The sequence below is a fragment of the Monodelphis domestica genome, chromosome 7, assembly GCF_027887165.1.
Source record: "Monodelphis domestica isolate mMonDom1 chromosome 7, mMonDom1.pri, whole genome shotgun sequence".
Taxonomy (NCBI): domain Eukaryota; kingdom Metazoa; phylum Chordata; class Mammalia; order Didelphimorphia; family Didelphidae; genus Monodelphis; species Monodelphis domestica.
In genome coordinates this window covers 220,898,703-220,920,741 of record NC_077233.1, presented here as the reverse complement: position 1 = coordinate 220,920,741, position 22,039 = coordinate 220,898,703, and the positions used below count along the sequence as shown (strand labels likewise).

Here is a 22,039-nt window from a genome sequence, read left to right as displayed (position 1 = left end):
CTCTGATACTCCTTTCCTCAACCATCAAATGGGGATTATAATGAATTAACGACTTCACACAATTGTTTGAGGAAAATCTTTTGCAAACTGTAAAGTGCTATAAGAAGATGAACTGTAATTATTATTATTATTTGGTATTTTGGTATTTGGTATTTGAATTTCAGGATCAAACCTCCCCCCCCTGCCCCCTCCCCCCGCGTTTTCGTCTTATTTCTGAACGCTGCTTGAGCAAAGAGTATTCGATGTAAGCCTGTTCCGAGGGCGTGCATGGTTTGTGATGTTGGCTTATTGCCGGTCTCATCTCCTAAGCGCTCTGGCCACCTGTACCTGGCATGTTATAAATTACAGGAAGGGGGTGCCACTGTGTGTATGTGAGTGTAGAAGTCCATTTTGTAGCTTTTAGGTTTCATTTGTACTCAATCTGACGTGAAATAGAGTTTCTAGGCCAATTGGGAATTAGTAGGTGTGACTGAATACCAGGTATCTGACCCAAACACTCCTCTCCACAAAGATCCTGAGCTGATGATCGCCATGCCTGACACTGTTTTTAGCCTAAGCCGGATAGAAACCCAACTGAGGGAAAACTGGCTCCTTGACGAAGGGAACACAACCAGGTAACTGGCATGATCCGTCATCTGGGACCCAGAGAGTGGGCTATGGCAGCTGGGAATGAAGTCAGGAAAAGGAAATGGAGAAGTGACATTTACCTGCTCTGAGACTCTGGGCAAGTTTCTTAATGTCTCCAGGACTCAGTTTCCTGCTCTGCAAAATGGAGATCGTATTTATGCTACACACCTCCCAGGGATGTGAGGAAATTATGTTGAAAATAAGCACCAGATGAATGTCATTTCCAATTTTATAGTCTTAGAAAGTTGCTGGAATATAGAAGGTGAGTTGCTCAGAGTCACCTACCCAGTAAATGAGAGGATTTGAAGCCAGGGCTCCTTGGGTTCCACCATTTGCCGGACCATGTTACCTCTCAGTAAACTTGATCTAAATGTAAATTTGTATTATTGTTATTTATACCATTTTTAGGTAGGTAAGCTAGACTTACTCCATCAAGGTTTCCTTTATGCCAGTCTAGGTTTATATAACATTTATACAACCCTTCTTTCCCCACCCTCTCAACAATCCAGATTGACTTTTATTGTTCTTGAGGGGAGTTCTTCATGAATGTCTGACAATTGCCAATGAATAACTCATTTGGTTAATGAATAACTTAAATAATAGTGACCAACTGGTGGTATTCCTTAGTAAGCATGCATTATTAAGCTGCAATCTTCATTCTCTTGGTTTATAAAGACGAGTCTATATTGGTCCAACAATATTGTCCCAGGTAATAATATTTGTGTGACACTTTGTAGTTTGTAAAAATGTTTTTTCTACTTCTTTCATCTCATTTGATCTTCACAATTTCAATTCAGTTCACTTTAATTCAGTTATAGTTTGATTTTCAATGATCTTTTATTGAACATGGATCAGACAATGTGCTAGTTTCTGGAGGGAGAGTAAGAGAGACAGAGAGACAGAAACAGAGACAGAGAGACAGAGAAAAAGAAAGGAAGGAATGGGAAAAAGAAAGAGAAGGGAAAGGAAGAAAAGGAGGAAAGAAGAAAGGAAGGAAAGATGGAAGGGAGAAAAAGAAGGAAAGAAAGAAAAAAGAAAGAAGTGAAGGAAGGAAGGAAAGAAGAAAGGAAAAGAAAAAGAAAAGGGAAAAGAAAGAAGGAAGAGAGAAAGAAGGAAAGAAAGAAGGGAAAGAAGAAAGGAAAAAATAAAGGAAAAGAATAAAAGAAAGAAGGAAGAGAGAAAGAAGGAAAGAGAAAAAGAAGGAAGGAAGGGAGATAAAGGAAGGAAAAAAGAAAGGAAGAGAAAGAAAGAAGGAATGAAGGACAGGGATGAAGAAAGAAAGAAGGAAAGAGAAAAAGAAGGAAGGAAGGGAGAGAAAAGAAAGGAAAAAGAAAGGAAGAGAAAGAAAGAAGGAATGAAGGACAGGGATGAAGGAAGAAAGAAGGAAAGAGGAAAAAGAAGGAAGGGAGAGAAAGGAAGGAAAAAAGGAACAGAAAGAAGGAAGGAAAGGAAGAAAGAAAGAAGGAAAGAGAAGAAGGAAGGGAGAGAAAGGAAGGGAAAAAGGAAAAGAGAGAAAGAAGGAAGGAAAGGAAGGAAGGAAGAAAAAAGAAAGGAAGAAAGAAAGAATCTGGCTTCTGTTCTCAAGAAGGATAAGAAGACAACAACCATAAGGGGGGCAGGTTTTGTTATCCACTTTTCATAGAGGATGAAGATAAAGCTTAAGTTAAATGACTTATATAGTTATTTATACAGATTATAAGTAGATGAGGTGAGACTTGACCCTGAGTCTTCTGACTCTTAGTCTGGTGCTCTTTCCAACATGGCATCCTAGGTGGAGTTGGTTATAAAACCAAAATGAGCATTCCTGAAAAACTCACAGATCTTACTACCATATTCGGGAGGTATGTGTCTGCATGTGCATGTGCGTGTGTGTGGTGATATAAATCTAGTTCTATTGACATCAAAATTCTTTTCCAAGCATAGAGCTGGTCCTAGCAACCCAAATGATTAACACCAGGTGCTTAAAAGTAAATCTTGACCTGATAGAGATACATGTTAAAGTATGGCTCTTGAGAAAATGCTCTACTTCGTCTTTCAGTACAAGACTCTTTGAAGGGTGCCTCAGAGGTAGCCGCTGAACTGCTGCCTGGATCATAGACTGTTTAGCCGTGGAGGACCCTGGAAAGTGCCTCTGATCTGATGGGAATGCCCTTTTGGAACCATGGACACCCACTTCTGAGCAGCAGGTAGGTCTGAGGATGTTGTGGCTTCTAACAAAAGCTAGTTCTAGAATGTTAGTGCCTCTGTGCCCGCTCTCCCTAGCCTGAAGAATCCCCAGGGGGATGGTCAGTTTGGAACCCTCATTTGCAAGAATAAAGATTTGCTCAGTGCCCAGCACATGTGTGCTTAATAAATGCCCATCTCTTCAAGGACCCTTTGGACACTTCTTGGGATTTCTAACCTACCTCCTAACGTCAGGCTTGATGTCGTAGAGGATATGTTCTGTAAACATATTATGGGAGAAAAACAACAATGCACTCCAGAACCATTCCTGTTTTAATGAGTGGCTCGAGTTGTTGGTTTGCCCTAACCACACCACCACAAAACCAAACCAAACCATAAGCCACAGACCAGAGCAAAGAATGCCCTGCTTCCAGTTAGAAGAGTTTGAGAGCCTTTGATTCAGTCCCTGCCCTTGCCTTTAGGTGGGTGCCCAGAGGGCCTGCCAATCAATCAAATGGGGAACATTTCTTGAACCCCTACTGTGTGCTCTAAAGCATCATGAGTTTTTTTTTCAGATCAAAGCATGCCATTTTTCACTTTATTTCCTTCCTGAGTTTTTTCTTCCATGTACGATATATGTCTTCTTTCACAACATGGGGAATATGGATATATGTAGCATATCATAAGAGTCTTAAGGAAATGCAATTACTTATGGCACAGGGTTGCTATGAGCAAAATGCTTTCTGAACCTCAGATCACTTACTGAAACAGAAGTTCTTTTGATTAAGCATCATCCCAAGCCCTTATACAAATATAAACTAATAAGAAACATTTATAGAAATGTAATTTAATAATAATAACTGTGCTTGAAAAAAATGAATCATGGAAACAAAGGTGATTCCTGAGAAATCTTGCGAGGCCACGCCACGGCCGAGGAAGCTCTTTGTCCCTAGCCTCAATCCCTCTTGCTGTAATTCACACCACCAGCCCCTTCCCACCCTATCATGGGCAGAGATGGAGAACAGCTGGTCACCACAGCTCCCTACACACAAATCCCTCCAGGCCTGCAAATGCAGGGGGAGTCCTGTGGCAGAAGGATGGAACGTGACTCTTCCCTGGTCCCTGGCTGGGTCCTGCTAGATACAATCCTGCAAACACATTACTTTTCGAAGGCATCCAAAAGGGGCCCCCAGGAGCAGGGGCAGATTGGGATCGGACTCGGCCGGCCTCTCCGCCTGGGTCCTGTTCATCGGAGGGGGAGATACAAATGCGGGCTTAAAAAAAAAGCCAACCACCCAACCCCAGCACCCTGAAACTCATTTGCAGGCTTTGTCAAGGGAGGGGAAAGAAATTGGAGTTGCTATCATGGTCTGGCTGGAAAGTGTGGGTCGCAGGGGGAATGGTACAGGATCCTTTGTGTCACCAAAGTCCCAGGTGCATTGTGTACTGGGCAGAACTTTAGCTTACAATTTAGGATTAAAGTAAATCCTAGTATTTTTCTGCATGCCTGCCTGCTCCCTGGTTCCCGGAGACTGCTGGGTAACTGCCTATTATCCCGTGGTTCCACTCCAGTGCCCTCCCCAATAAAACTTTTCATATCCTTATAAACGAACTAGATTGCCGTGTTATAAACATTTACACTGTGCTAACAGATCATCTCCGCACATCAGAATTGGCTAAATTCCCTTTTCCAGATGAATATATTGAAGGAGATTAGAGATATGATAGCTTTTCAGATTGCTGAACCCAGAGAAATTAGTTTAGTGAGCATTTACAGAGGCTAAATTGGAACCATTAAATAGTGGATTAAATTGATGGTACTTTCATTGTCTGTCCTTCGGAACTGCTGTAAAATCAATTAGCCGTCACTATTCCATTCTCCATATAGTGAGATTGTCAGCTTGCCTAGAAGCCTCTGCAGAACCTCACAGCAGTAGCAAGCAGTGTGAAAATACACCTATTAGGTGATGTGGCATGAAATAACATCAGAGGGCAGAATGTCCCAGTGAGACTTATCCCTGCCTTATCTCTGCTTTAACAGAGAGGGGACGGACAATGCTCTCGGGTGACACTCTTATCCTGCCAGCGCCAGCGCCGCCATGTTCTCTGGACCGGCAATTATTGCGGCCCTGATCAGCCGGGCCTGAGGCCCGAAGCCCAGTCCAACAGCCTGGCTCCCTGGGATCGAGGAGGGCGTTGGGGACAGCCTCAAGACTCATGCCAGGCTGGAGGGAGTCGAGCGTTTTCTCTCCTCCATTCTTTGGAGAGCCCAGCTCCCGAGAAGAATTGGGGGGGGGGGAGGGGGTTATCGATGGAAAGGACCTAAGAAGTCCGCTAGCTCTGCTTCCCAGTTTTTCTCATGAGGAAACTGAGGCCCTGCCAGGGGGAGCCAGTCTGTGACAAAGTAGGACAAGAGCTCTTATCGTCGCCCTCCCAATGCATTACATTTTTTTGCTTCGCCAAAAGCAGATCTTTCTTTGGGGACGTCGCTAGGTTGGCAACAGGGGCATCCCGGAAGGGAGGCTGGGGGGACCCAGGGCCTGCTCACTCTCCCCAATATTTTTATGCAATTGAAATTGGATAAAAGGAGAAGCTTTTCAAAGGGAAAGAAGTCACTGAAAACTTCTGCAGGGAGGTGTGTGAGAAGGAATATGCTCACTAGGAATTTTAAGCTGAGCTGAACCAAAGAAATCCTCATTTGAATTTAACTGAGTTAAGCTGAAGAAGAGAGGGGTAGACCAACCTTTGATAAGAGAGTTTTAGGCTCAGTGTATGCTTATGATGCTCAAATATCTCTTCTTTTCTTTTCTTTTTTCTTTTAAGTATCAGCTATTAGACTCACCACCTCCTTATCCCTTGATAGAGCAACCTCTCTGAGTTACTGCCTAAGACCAGTAGTGCCAGGTACCCCAAAGCCTGTAAACAAGGGGCACAATGTCCCTGAGTTACTGCCTAAGACCAGTAGTGCCAGGTACCCCAAAGCCTGTAAACAAGGGGCACAATGTCCCTGAGTTACTGCCTAACACCAGTAGTGCCAGGTACCCCAAAGCCTGTAAACAAGGGGCACAATGTCCCTGAGTTACTGCCTAACACCAGTAGTGCCAGGTACCCCAAAGCCTGTAAACAAGGGGCACAATGTCCCTGAGTTACTGCCTAACACCAGTAGTGCCAGGTACCCCAAAGCCTGTAAACAAGGGGCACAATGTCCCTGAGTTACTGCCTAAGACCAGTAGTGCCAGGTACCCCAAAGCCTGTAAACAAGGGGCACAATGTCCCTGAGTTACTGCCTAACACCAGTAGTGCCAGGTACCCCAAAGCCTGTAAACAAGGGGCACAATGTCCCTGAGTTACTGCCTAACACCAGTAGTGCCAGGTACCCCAAAGCCTGTAAACAAGGGGCACAATGTCCCTGAGTTACTGCCTAAGACCAGTAGTGCCAGGTACCCCAAAGCCTGTAAACAAGGGGCACAATGTCCCTGAGTTACTGCCTAAGACCAGTAGTGCCAGGTACCCTAAACATGTAAACAAGGGGCTAAAAGAAAGATTGTGCCCCAGAAAACAGTTCTGTTTCTGCCTGTTACAGGGGCTCCTTATTACTCATTAAGTTTTGGGATGCTTTTCATGTCAGCTGAAGACTATCTTATGATGAACATAGAGGGAATCGCTAGGAAGAAGAAAGGGCAATGAAGATCTGTAACTAGGTTAGAACAACTAGGACTTTGTTCTGGGGTGCTGAAATTTAAGGAGCACCTATAGCACTGATCTGGGACACTGGAACCCCCCATATACCGGCTGAGCTTTTGCCAATATAACCCTACCCTCATGGCTTCCTCAGTTGGAACCCTCTTCTTCCTCTTAATGAATGTACTCTTCCTCCTGACACCCCCAAACCACTAGAACTTCAACAATGTAGAAACATCTCAGTGTTTTGGGGGAGTGCCTCTGCATGTCATCTGTTCTTCAGTTGAACACTCCTTTGAAACCCATCCTACCCTAGGCACAAAGAATTCCTGGGTGAGAATATGAGGGGGGGAGGGAGAGGAAAATGTAAAATAAAGCTTTGTTTTCTCTGACCCTTTCCCTAGTAATTTCAGTGTTGAATTTCTTTCTTCAAGTGACACACTTAATCTAAGGTCTGGAGCTTATATTTAAAAAATCTAATTTTTATTCTATATTTTTCAAAAAGGTGCTATTGTGCTTAGATTAGAAAGAACTCTAGTGACCATCTAATCTCACCTTCCTGTTTTCACTAAGGAAAAGAAGAGTTAAAGTCACTTGTTTAACGTTATATGGTCAGTGAAGCTGCTGGCACTAAGGCTCAAATTCCAGACAAATGCATTTTTTTTTAAAACCCTTACCTCTTATCTTACCAACTGTGGTAACTTGGATCCAACCATGCATTGGTTCCAAGCAGAAGTGTGGTAAGTGCCAGACAATGGGGGTTAAATGACTTGCCCAGGGTCATACAGTTAGGAAATGTCTGAGACCACATTTGAACTCAAGATCTTTAGTCCTGGTACTCTATCCACTGTGCTACCTAGCTGCCCCAACTAACGTTCTTTTGACTACTACAGTAGCCTTTTCAACTCAACTCAACTCAACTCAATTAAATTCAATAAGGATTTATTTAATTCAGCTCTGCTTGAAATGACTAATGAGAACCTTTTAGATGCCTACTACTCTGGTGAGTTATGAAGGAAGCACTGTCCCTACTTTTTAGGATATTATACTCTTGAGGAGAAAATTAGACACGTACTCAATTTTCAATTAAGGTCATATCCACAAGCATTTATTAAAGGATAGGTCTGACCATGTTCCTCTCTCCCTGTCCCTAATCAAATAAATTTCAATGGCTCCCTATTACCTTCTTGGATCAAACATAAACTCTTCTGTTTGTCATTAAAGGCTCTTCAAAATCTGGTCCCTTTAAATCATTCCAGTTTCCTTACCTATTATTACCTCCTCTTGTTCAGCTATATTGCCCTATACATGATGGATATGCTATCTCTTGCCCATGTCTGGAATGCTTTCCCTTTTCTTCTATCTCTTAAAATTCCTAGTTTCTTTTTAGTCTCAACTCAACCTCCTGCAAGAGGTCTTTCCTGGCACCCCACACTCCTAGATTCCAGAGTCTTCCCTCTCAGCTCCCATAAACAGCTTTGTTTTTATCGTGTATGTAATAACATGCATATCTTGTCTCCCCAATTAGAATGTAAGCTCCTTGAGGGAAGGAACCATTTTTACTTTTGCTTTTTGTTTTCAGTGTTTAGCACAGTGGTTGGCACACCATAAGCATTTGCTAAATTCTTCATTAATTGCAGATAATAAGCATTTACTAAACTCTTTATTAATTACAGACAATAAGCATTTACTAAATGCTCCTAGTATGTCAGGCACTGAGAATGAAAATCTAAAAGCAAGGTAATGCCTAGCCTCCAGTGGTTTATAGTCTATAAATGAAGAGAGAACAACATGAGAGACAGTATATAAGAAAGCACTAAGATGGCATTTCCAGGCTAAGGAAACATTTTGGCTTTAGTCAATAAAGAAGGTGTTGTTGCTCAGTCCTTTCAGTTGTGCCCAACTTTCTGTGACTCCATTTGGGGTTTTCTTGACAAAGATATGGTTGGCCATTTCCTTCTCCAGTTCATTAGACAAATGAGGAAACTGAGGCAAACAGGGTGAAGTGACTTGCCCAGAGTCACACAGCTAGGAAGTGTCTGAGACCAGATTTCAACTCAGGAAGATGAGTTGTCCATACTCCAGATCTGGTACTCTAGCCACTGATCCATGGAGGAACTCAGAGATTAGAGCTAGGATACATTCCTCTAGAAGATCCTGGGCCATTTGCCTTGTGATTTTTGTAAAGAATGGACCCCCAAGTTGCCCTCTTCTAGGGGCTGAGAAGGGAGCAGTCAGTCTGCCTCATGGCCTGAGCTCAGCTCTTCCTCACTGCTGTGTGGAGGTAGGTCATTCTTTTAGCCTTTGTCCCTTCCACCATCAGTCTATTACTGAGGAAGCTTCCGGTGCAAGAAATGCTCTTCTGGAGGCTGTATCCAGGAAATGTTCCATTAGACTGAAAGGGCAGATCCCAGGCTGTCCTGTATCCCTCAGTTACTACATGAAAGTTATTTAGCCTTTTTGGTTCCAACCTCAGAGATAAGATATAGTAGCTGGAGGAGAGCTTAGGTATTGTCTAGATGAGTGATTCTCAAACTTTCTGGTCTCAGGCTTTTTTTCACATTATTGAGTACTCTCCAAAGAGTATTTTTTAAAAAACCCTTAACTTCTGTCTTAGAATATTGGTTCCAGTGCAGAAGAGCAATAAGGGCTGGGCAATGGGGGTTAAGTGACTTGTCCAGGTTCATAGAGCTAGGAAATATCCGAGGCCACATTTGAACCCAGGACCTCCTGTCTTCAGGCCTGGCTCTCCATCCACCGAGCCACCCAACTGCCCCACAAAGTATTTGTTCATGTAGGTTATATCCATTGATATCGTCTGTGTTAGAATTTAAAGTATCTTAGTATTATTACGAAAATGGTTCTGACTTCACAGAGCCCTGGAAAGTTATTTCTTAAACTGCTTTGAATTGTCAATAGCACCTGTTATACCTCTCTGTGGGGTATTATAGATCAGGGAATTTCTATATATGAAATAGAAGAAAAGCAGATTGTACATGGAACTGGGAGTCTCTATTAGTACAACTCATTTTTCTTTTAAGTATTTAATGCATTAAATATGCATCTTTCAAAGCTGACCTGATTGTTTTTGTTTACTCATGGCCCTCACAGGCAGATGGTGGTACAGTGGATAGAGTGGTGGACCTGGAAGCAAGAAGAGTTCAAATCCACTCTCTGATACTTTCTAGCTGTGTGACCCTGGTCAAGTCTCTGCTGTTGTTATATTATAATCCCCTTAAATGGGGATTATGACAACATGTGACTCCCAGGGTCATTGTGAGAATCAAATGAGACCATAATTTTATTTACTTAACAAAACCCTTACCTTCCATCTTAAATCAATACTATGTATTGGTTCTAAGACAGAAGAATGGTAAGGACTAGGCAATGGGGGTTAAGTAACTTGTCCAGGGTCACACAGCTAGGAAGCATCTGAGGTCAGATTTGAACCCAGGACCTCCTGACTCTAGACCTGGCTCTCAATCCACTGAGCCACCCAGCTGCTCCCAAGACCATAATTTTAGAAGACTTAGTATAGTGTCTGGCACATAGTAAGGGCTATATAAATGTTAACTGTTCTCATTATTCTTTTCTTTGTATTTAAAAATGCTTCAAATATTTTCTTGTCTTTGGCAATCCTATCTTTCATATCCTTCAAAACTTTCCCTAAAAATTTGGGAGAAAAAAATAACTTTTTTTGCAATAAATATGCATAGTCAAGCAAAATAGAGCTACACATAGTTTTTATTCCATCTTAAAGTTCTGGGTGAGCAGAAAGAGCCTGGCATTTGGAGTGAGATCTTGAATTTGAATCTTATCTCTGCTATTTACTACCTGTGTGATTTTGGGCAAATCACTTCCCCTCTCTGGAAGTCTGTTTCTTCATCTGTAAAATGAGAAAGTTGGACTGGATGACCCCTAAGGTCTCTTCCAGCTCAAAATTCTATGATCCTACAGTCCTAGTAGCTGCTATAGACAGAGGCTGAGAGGGTTTCATGATATAGTCTGATGTCTCCATGGTCAGGTGGGTTCTTTGCAGAGGCATCCTTCAGGCCCCAGAAGCATCATCCACTTAGCCATACTTGGTAACCACAGATACGGATTGTTGAGCTGAGGGGTCCAGAAGCATAAAGATCTGACCAGATCAGAAGCCAGATCATTACCAGAGACTAAACAACACTCTAGGAATGTTGGAGTCAAAAGAAGAGATGTGGTCACAGCCAGCTCAGGCTGTAGGGTTTGGTGTCAATGCAGTAAAAGGGGTATGAGTTCCAGTTTCCTCAAGTTACCACCCTCCTGTTTCTTCATTTATTTGCCGGCTTTCTTGCCTGGCTGTGTGTCTCTATCCATACTTTTTTAATTCTTCTGCACTCCCCAATCCCCCTTTGTGTGTGCTCAAGCCCGCAGCATGTGCACATGCTGGACAGCTCCTGACCCATCACATCCATTTCCCTACATAGAAACAGCCTTCAGAGCTGATGTCATAACTCCCAGGCCAGCACTTTTTTCTACTAAACTACATTGTGCTTCTGGCAGATGACTACCTAGATTGGATTAAATCAGGCACTGTGGAGTGCTTAGAGTTTGGCCAGACACTGAAAAAGCCAAAGTCATCTACTGTGTCCTGAGCCCTCACCAGTCATCCTGACTTTTGTCTTGCCACTGGATTTGGATGACTCTGAAAGAGTGAGGCTAATGACAGTGCATCTCTGCCTCACTTAAATCCGATTCACTTGTAAGTCAAGTCATCACCCCTGATGTCATTAGACCTCTTTGAAAATGAAGGATAAATAACAACCTAGATCTGTCTTGTGAACTTATGGTACGTATGCCAGAGTGTGCCGGAGGGGGCTGCTCTCTTTCCCCTCTCCACGTGTGCCTGAGGACATTTTTTCACTTCACCTGTCCCTTTTCCCAGTAGTCCAATGGGAGCACTTCCTCCCTCCTCGGTCAATGATAAGGTGGGGGGCTCATATGCCACATGGGAATTGCAATTTGGGTACTCGGTCTCTAAAAGGTTTACCATCACTGACCTAGATCAATGATGTCAAACTGAAAGAGAATGGGGGACCACTAAACCATATATAAAAATCCCCAAAGGCTACCTATTGACTCAGTTTTAAGATATGTTATCTAGGATTTACTGTATTTTTATTTATTTTGTTAAATATTTCCTAATTATATTTTAATCTAGTTCAGGCCACACTCAAGAGTGTTACAGGTCATGTTTGACATATCTGACCTAGATGATGTAATTTGAAAAACAATATAAAGTTCTAATTATCCTTATATACATAGATGTGAGTCTATGAGATCACATGTCTGCTTATTTCCTCGAGTTTGGGGCCTGGCTAGACAGCAGAATATACTATTTTCCTGTCATCTTCCTGACTTCTCATTTTTTGTCTTGCTCAACTGCTTGACCACAATGGCCAAAATGTCCCTCGTAGAGTTTGTTAAAGTACTTTCCCCAATGATCTCTGATAATAATGCATATTATTATCTTGGACACATTAGCCTATTGTTTCATTGCTGGAGAGAAGTTCCCTTGAAAAAGCCATTTACTCTTGGTGACTTTGGTTCTTCCCCTCTCATTCTCTTCTAAACTCTCTCTAATCTTGCCTCTAATCTCATCATCAGTTGAAACATTTCACTCTAAAATCACCAATGATTGCTCCCTTAATTGCCAAACTAATGGATCATCATTTTTGGAATTTCCTGAAACACTTGAAAACAGTTGACCACCCTTTCCTCCTGGATCTCAGGCTTTTGAGACACGACTCTCTTGTGGTTCTCTTGACCACTCAGTTTGTGCTAATGGATCTTTATCTAATGGTGGTGGTCTCCCAAGAAGACTCTGTCTAAATATACCTTTCTCTCTCTTCTCTCTGTTGTCTCATTTGGTGATCTCATCAGTTCCCACCATTTCAATTTTGATTTCTATGCAGATGCTCCCAGATCTACATATCCAACCCAGGTCTCTGTCCTGAGCTAGTCCCATATTACAAATTACCTAGTAGATATTTAAAATTGGATGTCTTATAAGCATCCGTCCCCCTTATAGGCATTCTCTTTCCACCCTGATGTAGTATCTTCCTTCTTCCCTCATTAAGATGTCAGCTCCTTGAAGGCAGGGATTATCTTTTTGCTGATATTTGTATCTCTAGAATTTCATGCAAAAGCCAGCAGATATTAAGTGCTCATTGCTTTTTCATTGCCTAATTAGTTCATTACATGTCTCCATTCTCTAATCTGTTTTCCACACAGCTGTTAAAGTTATTTTCTTAAAGCCCAAGTCTGCCCATGTCAGCTCCACCCCTCAATGCCCTTGAATGGCTCCCTATAACTTGTAGGATCAAATAAAAATTCATCTGCTTGCTCTTTCAAATCCATTTCCTTCTTATCTTTATAGATTTCTTGAATATTACTCCCATGCACACATCCTATGGTCCAGGTACACTGGCCTACTTGTCGTTCCTCACGCCTGAAGCTCCATCTCTCATGTCTTCCCCTTTGCACTGGCTGGCCCCCGTCCCTAGAATATTCTCCATCTTTCTGTCCATCTCATAGAATTGCTGGCTTCCTTTAAGACTCATCTCAAGGGGGCAACTGGGTGGCACAATGGATTGAGAGCCAAGCCTAGAGATGAGAGGTCCTGGGTTCAAATCTGGCCTCAGACACTTCCCAGCTGTGTGACCCTGGGCAAGTCATTTAACCCCCATTGCCTAGTCCTTACCACTCTTCTGTCTTGGAACCAATATACAGTATTGATTCCAAGACGGAAGGTGAGGGTTTAAAAAAAAAAGACTCATCTCAAGTGACATTTCCTACAGGAGGCTTTTCCCAATTGCCCCAGCTGCTAGTGTCTTCCTCTTGAAGGTTGTTGATGTTTAGACATTTTTCAGTCATGCTTAACTCTTCAAGACCTCATTTGGGGTTTTCTTGGCAGGGATAGTGGAGTAATTTGCTATCTCCTTTTCCAACTCATTTGACAGATGAGGAAACTGAGGCAAACAAGGTTAAGTGACTCACAAAGCAAGTAAAGTAAGTATCTGAGTTCAGATTTGAACTCAGGAAGATATTTCTGACTCCAAGCTTGGCACTCTATCCACTTTGCCACCCACCTGCCCTCCCTTTTAAGACTACTTTGTACCTATTTTGTTTGTGTCTTGTACATACCTATATGTATGTTTTTTCTCTATTACAATGTAAGCTTCTTGAGGGCAAGGGGCTACTTTTGTCTTTATCTGTGTACCGCCAGTGCCAGGTATGTAGGAAGTATTTAATAAATACTTGTTGATTTTTCCATTGAGCAGGGCCTAAGGGAAAGACACATCCTTACTTTCTGCCTTGATGTTAATACTAAGTATTGGTTCCAAGGTGGAAGAACAGTAGAGGCTGGGCCATGGGGGTTAAGTGACTTATCCAGGGTCACACAGCTAGGAAATGTCTGAGACCAGATTTGAACCCAGGACATTTCATCTCTGGGCCTGGCTTTCAAACAACTGAGTCAGTGAGCTGCCTCCAATAAGCTTCTTGAGGGTAGAAACCAAATCTTATTCATCTTTGTGTCCTTAGAAGGGCTCTGACCAGAGGAGATATATAATATTTGTTGATTAATGGATGAGAATTAATGTTCTGAAAGATGACCCTGAGTATCTGAGTAGCTTATCAAACTGCCAGCCTTTGGGCCCCTACTGCTGGATACAAATCCAGGTCACCTCCTGCGGTACAACAGGAAAATTCATTCTGGGAGCTCTTCATTGGGTGGGGGGGAAGTGAAGGGGGGGGAGGAAGGCTCAGCCTTTCTCTGAAAAAGTCTCCTAATTATCCTATGGGTAGTTTCAAAGGGCCAGCCAGTGGGGGGGAAGGGGAACAGGACCTATTTACAACTCTTGGCTCATGGACTAACAAATATAGCTCAGCTGGAACTCTGGGAGCTTGACTAAAATAACAAGGTAACCCTCTGAGAGACCCCTGGCTCCTGAGGGGGAAGGACCCAGGTGTGTGTGTGTGTGTGTGTGTGTGTGTGTGAGAAAGAGAATGAGACAGACAAACATACAGAGAAGCAGAGGGAGAAGAAAAGAGAGAGAGAGGGAGGAGAGGGAGAGAGAAGAAGAGAAGAAATAAGAGGGAGAGACAGACAGAGAGACAGAGACAGAGTCTTCCTGACCCCAAACCTATCTTCTCAGATGATTTGCTCTGCCTTATGGATCCAGTATCCTCATGAGAAAGGAGCCCCCTCCCCACCCAACCTCCTGAAATACCTAGTATATATTCTATCACTGTGTTCTTTTTTTTATTCACTAAGATTTTATTTTTTCCCCAATTACATGTCAAATCAATTTGTAGCATTCATATTTTTAAAATTCTGAGTTCTAACGTTTCTCCCCCACTCCTGTCCCAAGACAGTCATCACCGTGTTTTTGTGTGCAAAGAGTCCTGACAGAGACGGGGTCATTGTTGTGTGACACAAAGCCACAACCTCTCTCAAACTTATGTTCCTTGTGTATAAAACAGAGAGAATAGCAACACTTCTCACCCACAGTTCCTGGGAGGAGCAGAAGCAATCATGTATATACAGTATTTTGCCATTTAATTTGTCATGACTTTTTATTCTTATTTTCTAAATCCTGTTGTTGTCTAGTGCCAGTCCGTGCTCAAAGACAGAAAGAAGTGGGGAGGTTGAAAGGTCCTGTGGAAGAAGATGGGGTTTATCCTCTCAGTTCCCTCAATTACTCTCAGGGATCCTGTGAACATGGAACTAATCCACTCTGTTCATTACATTCATCTTTTTAAATCATATTTTATTTTTCCCAATTGAATGTAAGAACCATTTTAATGTTTGTTTTTTTAAATGTTGAGTTCCAAATTCTTTCCCTCCTTCTCCTTCCCCCTCCCTGAAACAGTCACATGTGGGTAGAGGAAGAGCCCCCGTGTTAGGCAGCTATCCACGTCCTTGTGTTCCTCAAGGCCATGCTCTTATTCCGACTCCCCCAGAAAAGGGATATCCCATAGTAAGAGTAACAGCTCGCATTCACTGGATAATTTAGGTTTAACAAAGCACTTACAAGAATTCTCTCATTTGGGCTTCACAAGGACTCTGTGAGGCGGGTACCACAGGGAACCACTATTGTCCCCATGTTTAAAATGAGGAAACTAGGACTTAGCAGCCAGGTTGTGCAACGGATAGTGCATCCGACTTGGAATCAGGGAGACCTGAATTCCTATCTGTTCTCAGACACTAGCTGTGTGACCCTGGGCAAGTCTCTTAACTCTGTCTCAGTTTTCTCATCTGTCAGATGAGCTGGAGAAGGAAATGGCAAACCACTCTACTATCTTTGCCAAGGAAACCTCAAATGGGGTCCTGAAAAGTCAGCTGTAACTGAAATGCCTGAAAAACAAAAGGCTTAGACAACCTAAGTGACTCTGCCTCTAGTTACACAGCTACTAGAAAGAGTGCTAGAGATAGAATCCAGATCCTCATTCCAAGTTGATCCCCTTTCACAGTGTCTGGAGCATGGTAGGTTCTTTTTTTTTTAGTTTTAATTTAATTTTTAAAAAATTTATATTATATTATTTTATTTTCCCCAAATCCTTACCTTCCATCTTAAAATCATTACTATTTATTAGTTTTAAGGCAGAAGAGTGGTAAAGGTTAGGCAATGGGGGTTAAAGGACTTGCCCAAGGTCACTAAGGTAGGAAGTATCTGAGGTCAGATTTGAACCCAGGACCTCCTGACTCTAGTTTTGGTTTTCAATCCCCTGAGCTACCACTGCACCTAGTAGGTTCTTAATAAATGTTGGATTATTTGGTTGTTGTAGACTCGTTCAGAGCTTTTAGCAAAGATAATTCTTTAGACACTGACCATACTGCCTCCTGAAAACTCTTCTAACTGGAACTCCTTTGGAAATATTTCCTAAGGTAAATTCTCCCATGTTGGTCTCTTGACTCCCCAAATAGACTGTAATAGATTTCCTCCTGGAAGTACTCTCCCTCCCAACCCCAGGTCTTGGCATATAATAGATGCTCAGGAAATATTTGTTGATTTGATTAAAAACCTCCAGAACTGAGATTGACAACTATGTCCAGAATCTCCTTGTTCTTGTTATTAATGGTGTGTGTGTGTGTGTGTGTGTGTGTGTGTGTGTGTGTGTGTGTGTTTCTTGCTTTCTAATTGGTCTCATCCACTGGAATCATGTCTGTAACAGCAAATTGAAAATAAATGATCTTGAATTTCCAGAAAGAGCCATTCACTGCTATTCCCGGAGTCACCAAGATACAGGAACAATTAATACTTGATTTCTGGACCCAAGTGATTCAACCAATAACACAGCTGTCAGCTGCGGGGAGAGGGGAGGGGCGGCCTAATATCCCAGGAGAGGATAATTATCCTTATCTGATTTGGCTCTGGAATGAAATCATAAAAAGCCCCGTCCCCTTTCTGTTATTCGGTTCTTCCTCAGCAGGTGAAGCTTGTGGCCCCAGAAATAGTTTTCCTATCAGCTTTGGCTCTAAGAAGGACTAATCTAGAAAGGAGGGTAGCCCGAAGATCCATCTCTTCTTGGGCAACAATGTAGGAGAGCTGATGGAGAGGGTGAGGATCAGGGTAGAGGTGAGTTTAGGGGGGGATAACTAGTGAACTGGGAACCATTGTTGGGCCAGTTGGACCCTGAGGAATGGCAGAGATGTGCTGGTGAAGGGTTAACCACTGGTTCTCTCCTCAAAAAATGTACATAGGACACACTTTTTAAATTAAATCTGCAGGATTGAGAGCCAGACCTAGATATGGAGTGGTCCTGGGTTCAAATGTGACCCGGAATACTTCCTAGCTGGGTGACCCTGGGCAAGTCACTTCATGCCTATTGCCTAGCCCTTACTGCCTCTTCTGCCTTGGAACCAAAAACCTAGTATTGGTTCTAAAATGGAAGGTAAGGGTTGAAAAAAGTTTAATCCTTATTATTAATATTTTTCCCTCTCTCAATTTTAGGCAATCAGCAAAATGATAAATCAGACCCTGATGGGCAGCATTTGCTGATTTATGAAGTATAAATGCTCACACCAAAAACTGAACGATTTGATCTTTTGAGCCAGTAAAATCTGGTTCTAGCACAGTTGGCGTTCTCCCCGGAAAAGGGAATCTGGTACCTTTCATTTTTCTGATTTATCTCAAAGGACATAGTCCAAAGGCATTATAGTGAAGTGGATAGAGAGCTGGCCCCAGAGCCAGAAAGTCTGAGGTTCAAGTCTTGCTTCCAATACATACTGGCTGTATGAACTAAATAACAGATGGGGCAGCTAGGTGGTGCAGTAGATAGAGGGCCAGGTCTGAAGTTGGGAAGACTCATCTTCATGAGTTCAAATCCAGCCTCAAACACTTACTGTGTGACTCTAGGCAAGTCACTTAATGTTGTTTGTCTCAGTTTCCACATCTGTCAAATGAGCTGGAGAAGGAAATGGCATACTACTCCCTGATATTTTGTCAAGAAAATGGGAGTCATGAAGACATGACTGAAAAATGATTAAACATCATCAGTAGGGCTTTTAATGAGTTTATTCAAGATCCCAAATCAGGCAAGAATGTTCATACTCTCCTAGGCAGAGCACTTCCTCTCTCACTACTCCATACAACTCTCTGAAAGCATAAGTTACAGGGAAGTTGCTGAGAACTGAAGTGGAAAAGTGAGTTCCCTCCCTTAGTGGAATCCTAACCCTAGTTCCTATTCCTGCTTTTAGGGGCCATAATTCCCTTTCCCCTATTCAACCCTTCTCTCTCAAGGGAAGTCATTGCATTAAACTAATGGGAAAAGTCCTATTCTGTCTAGACTGAGCTCTGGTGATCTTCCTTCCTTCCTTCCTTCCTTCCTTCCTTCCTTCCTTCCTTCCTTCCTTCCTTCCTTCCTTCCTTCCTTCCTTCCTTCCTTCCTTCCTTCCTTCCTTCCTTCCTTCCTTCCTTCCTTCCTTCCTTCCTTCCTTCCTTCCTTTCTTTCTTTCTTTCTTTCTTTCTTTCTTTCTTTCTTTCTTTCTTTCTTTCTTTCTTTCTTTCTTTCTTTCTTTCTTTCTTTCTTTCTTTCTTTCTTTCTTTCTTTCTTTCTTTCTTTCTTTCTTTCTTTCTTTCTTTCTTTCTTTCTTTCTTTCTTTCTTTCTTTCTTTCTTTCTTCCCTGTAGCTGAACTTTCTTATATCAGTAAATGAAAAAAAAATTAAGAGCTAGTTATAAGAGGCAACTAGGTAGCACGTGCTACTCTTTTGTCTTTGAAACAATATTAAGACAGAAGGCAAGGATTTTTTTAAAGAGTTAGTTATGTGCCAAGCATAGTGTTAAACACTGGGGATTCATAGAGAGGTGAAAACTTGTCTTTGCTCTGGAGGAGTCCATAGTCTAATGGTGCACACATGTGTAGTGTCTTCTAATTAGAACTTGAATTCCTTGAGAGGAGGGACAGTCTTGTTTTTTCTATTTGTAGCAGAATGGGTCAATGAGAACAATTTATTCTTATACTCATGAAGGCAGCTGAAGCAGGCACTGAAGAGGGCTTAGAACAATGAAGACAACAAAGGCATCCACTGCAACCCAGGCTATAACCAATCATTCTGACTTTTGTCTTGTCACTGGACTTTGATGACTCTGGAAGAGAGGGACTGAAGACTGTGCAACTCCACCTCACTTAAATCCAATTCACTGGAAAGTCAGAATATCATCCTGTGATGTCATTGTTCTTCTTTGAGAATGAAGGACAAACAGCAACTAGAGAGGTATATCCCTAACACTTAAGCACAGTGCTTGGCACATAGGTAATGCTTAGTATGTGGTTAGGTTTTTCTTTTCTTTCTTTTTTTTTGTTCATTCATTTACTGTAGAATCCTTTTCCCCTTTATCCTGTTGTCTTTTATCCCTTTCCAGGATCCAGCCTTGTATTACTCCTATCTTCCCCTGCTCTGCTCCTATACCTATGCTGCTAAATGACAATGAAAGAAGCCACAAAATCATATTGACTGGGTCCACTGCCAATTCATGTTATGTAATCCCAATTGATCCTTTGCTGATGCAAGCCAATCTTCCTACTCTTCCCTGATTGATTCCCTATTCTATTTCCTTCAGGATCTGTTCTAAACCTTCTTTCCTGCAGCTCCCTACCTCACTTTCCCCCCTCTTTTTTCAACAAAAGAACTTACCTCATACATAATAGAGACTATCCATCTTATATTCTCTCTTCTCTTCAGCTCTAAGTTTTAAATCATTTCAATTTCATTCTCCACTCTCTTCTTCTTTGCTCTACTATTGAAGTGGGCATAACCCCTCTCCTTAGTTCCATCCCCTCCCATATTTTCAGTGAGTTTGCCTTTTCCCCATTTTTAGACTCTCTTCCTCCTCCACTGGCTTCTTTCTTCCTGTTTACAAACATGGCCAGAACTTCCTCATCACTAAAAAAAAGTTCATTTGAGCTTACCATCTTTTCAGGTTTTCTTCCTCTGTCTCCTTCTTTTGAAGTTTAGCTCCTAAAAATGCTGTCAGCTTAGCATTTTTTTCTTGGTACTCCATTCACTTCTTTTTTGTTTCTTCTTTCAAAAAATGTTCTTTTATTATGAACTTAAACATCAACAAATGTGACTATTTCAGAATACAAAGAACAGGAAAGGAAATTTATATGAAGCCACGAACTTCTGTTACATAAAATTTTAAGTGTATATTAAATTTAACACGATGGCAACAAAACTGCCTGCTTTTCTGTGGCCCCTTCTAAACTGCCATCTGCTTTCTACTGTATATTTTAAAAATGTTTCATCAATGCTCTTTTCTTTCTTTTCTTATTTTTTGGGTATCACTTTCATTACCCACTCTTCCTCTGACCCCAGCCCATAGATACCTTCGTTGTTCATCAATTTCAGTTGTGCCTAATTCTTTATGAATCTCCATTTGGGGATTTCTTGGCAAAGATACTGGAGTGGTTTGCCATTTCCTTCTCTTGCTCATTTCACAGATGAGGAAACCAAAGCAAAAAGTTAAGTGACTTATTCAGGGTTCACATAGCTAGTGGTTTGCCATGTTCTTCTTCTGGTCATTTTACAGATGAGAAAATTGAGGCAAACAGGGTTAAATGTTTTGTTCAGGGTCACACAACAAATAAGTGTTTGAGGCTGGAGTCTTCCTAACTTCGGACCTGGCGCTCTATGCACTGTGCTAGCTGGATGCCCTGCAGATATCTTTCCTTCTATACAAATAAGTATAGTCAATTAAAACAACCCAACACATTGTTTCTGAAAATAATGTCTTGTTCTTAACTTCTAAGTCCATTACTTCTTTGTCATGAGAGGCATGCTTCATCAATGGTACTCTAAAGTCATGATAAGTTCTACATTGGTCAGAGTTTTTGTCTTTCAGAATTGTTTTTTGTTTTGATTATTGTGGTCACTGAATAAATTATTCACCTGCTTTTGTATACTTCGTATATTAGTTCATACAAATCTTGTGATGTTTCTCTGAATCCTTCATATTCGTTATTTCTTATGGTGCAATAATATTCCATTCCATTAATATGCTTAGTCAATCAATAAATCAATCAATAAACCCCTTATGTGCCAGGCACTGTGTACCATGACTATACCATAATTTCTTCAGCCATTTTGTAATTGATGGAACCCTGTTTTGTTTCTAGTTCTTTGCTATAACTAAAAGTGCTGCTATAGATAATTTTGTATATATGCATTCTTTCTCTTGTATCTTTGACTTCATTTGGGCATATGCCTAGTAGTGGCATTGCTGGCTTCTTATTTATTTTGTAAGTCTTTGCAATTTGGCTTCCTACTTCATTATTCAGTTATCCATTCTCTTCTTTCTAAGGTTACCAATAATCTTACTTGCTAAATCTGACAGTTTTTCTTAGTCCTCATCTGTTTGGCCTGGTTTTTGACACTATTGATCATTCCCCTCATTTAGGGAACTTCCTCTTTCTTGGATTTTCATGCCATTGCTTTCCTAGGTCTCCCCTTATCTTTCTGGATTCTTTTTTACAATATCATCTCACACCTTATACCAAAGTCTAGAATTCACACAGACCCTCCTCTCTTCTTTTTTTACACTTTCTGATTTAGTGATCTCATCAACTCCCATGAGCTCAAGAACCATAACTATGCAGACAGCTCCCAGATCTTTATATATATATAGCCCTAGTTTCTTTTCTGAGCTCTAGTCATACATTACCTTTTGGGCATCTCCAGTTAGATGACTTGTGGCCATTTCAAACTCAACCTATCCAAAGTAGAACTCATTCTCTCTCCATTGTCTTTCTTCTCCAAACTCCTCTATTTTTCTTGAGAGCATTTTCAATCTCTTCAGTCATCCAGGCTCACCACCTTAGAGTTATGCTTTGTTCTTCCCTCTTCCTTACCTATCATCCTCTGCTCTTCCCTCTCCCTTACCTGCACCAAATATGTCAATGAGTTAGTGGGGTGTTTGGCCCAAGAATGCGATGACTTCTTCCAGTGGTTGAGAACAATTTGTTCCAGTTGTTATGAGGGTGGCTAAAACAAGCACTGTGAAGTGCTTAAAGCTTGGTCAGACGTCGAA

The 22,039-nt window shown here is 41.7% G+C and overlaps 1 long non-coding RNA gene across 1 annotated transcript in view; it reads left to right on the top strand.

Moving 5' to 3' along the window:
- The first annotated feature begins 307 nt into the window (after positions 1-307).
- The window catches only part of LOC130455400 (uncharacterized), a 30,610-nt gene continuing 8,878 nt past the window's right edge, over positions 308-22,039 (top strand). Inside the window, exons 1-2 of the long non-coding RNA XR_008913344.1 lie at positions 308-614; positions 2,666-2,813. This is a non-coding gene — a long non-coding RNA (uncharacterized LOC130455400). The remainder of the gene's footprint in view (positions 615-2,665; positions 2,814-22,039) is intronic.